Raw genomic sequence first — 945 nt, 5'->3', positions numbered from 1 at the left:
AATGGAAACTTCTGTGTCAGATAGGATTAAAACTACAAACCAGATGAATATAAAACGCAGAAGCTGCACTTCCCTACAAATAGCTGTAAAAAAGAAAAAAAAAAAAAAAAAAAAAAAAAAAAAAAGAGGGAAGTATTACCTGAAGCTTTTCTGTTCTAAACACAAAATTTCAAGAAGTTGTTCTTACAGTTGAAACAAGAACGCAAGAGGAAAAACTGCTCTTCTTAAATCTGGTGATTTTATTTCTTCCTACTACTGCTCTACACCTGTTTCCTTCCTGAGTCAGAGACTGGAAGATTGAAATACTGGTCTCCAAATAGATGAGCACGGGGAACCTTTCACTGGAATACCAGCCATGTTCATTCATGAAGTTAACATTTGCATAAACTCGTCTGATAACCACCTAACATTTTCACAGAAGCAATATTAACTCCACATTAAACTCAGATTTAATGGTCCTTCAATTATCTCAGCTGTTTCCTCCCTCATCTCCATACCTTCCTTTGCTGATTCCATACTTCAGTCAGTCACTTGCAACGTTTCACAGTATTATCAACATTACTAAGACTTGTGTCACTCAGACCTCGCGGGCGGGGAAAGGTAGGCTGACTTATCTGGTCATGTTAATATAAAAATATTTTTAAGCAACGATCTTAAACGATTCTACCATTACTTACAAGGATTTAAATAGCGACTGTTCTTCTAAAGCTGTTTAAAAACTTGTAACTTGTGCAGACACCCACTAACTGCTCTAAAATTGTTCTAAAACGGCTCATTACTAAACTGAATTCAATTCAAAGCTTTAAATGCAGCTTTGAAATGCTACGTGTGAACGCAGCTGTTCTGATCGAGTCCCACTACAGCCATTAAAGTTAAACCATGCAAGACCTTAGGCCAAGAGGGCATAAAACACACCGGACACACAGAAATAACTTTCACGACGGG

Source organism: Athene cunicularia (assembly GCF_003259725.1).
Source record: "Athene cunicularia isolate RWA chromosome 8 unlocalized genomic scaffold, athCun1 chr8_part1, whole genome shotgun sequence".
In the NCBI taxonomy this organism is placed as follows: Eukaryota; Metazoa; Chordata; class Aves; order Strigiformes; family Strigidae; genus Athene; species Athene cunicularia.
This window is presented reverse-complemented; position numbering follows the sequence as displayed.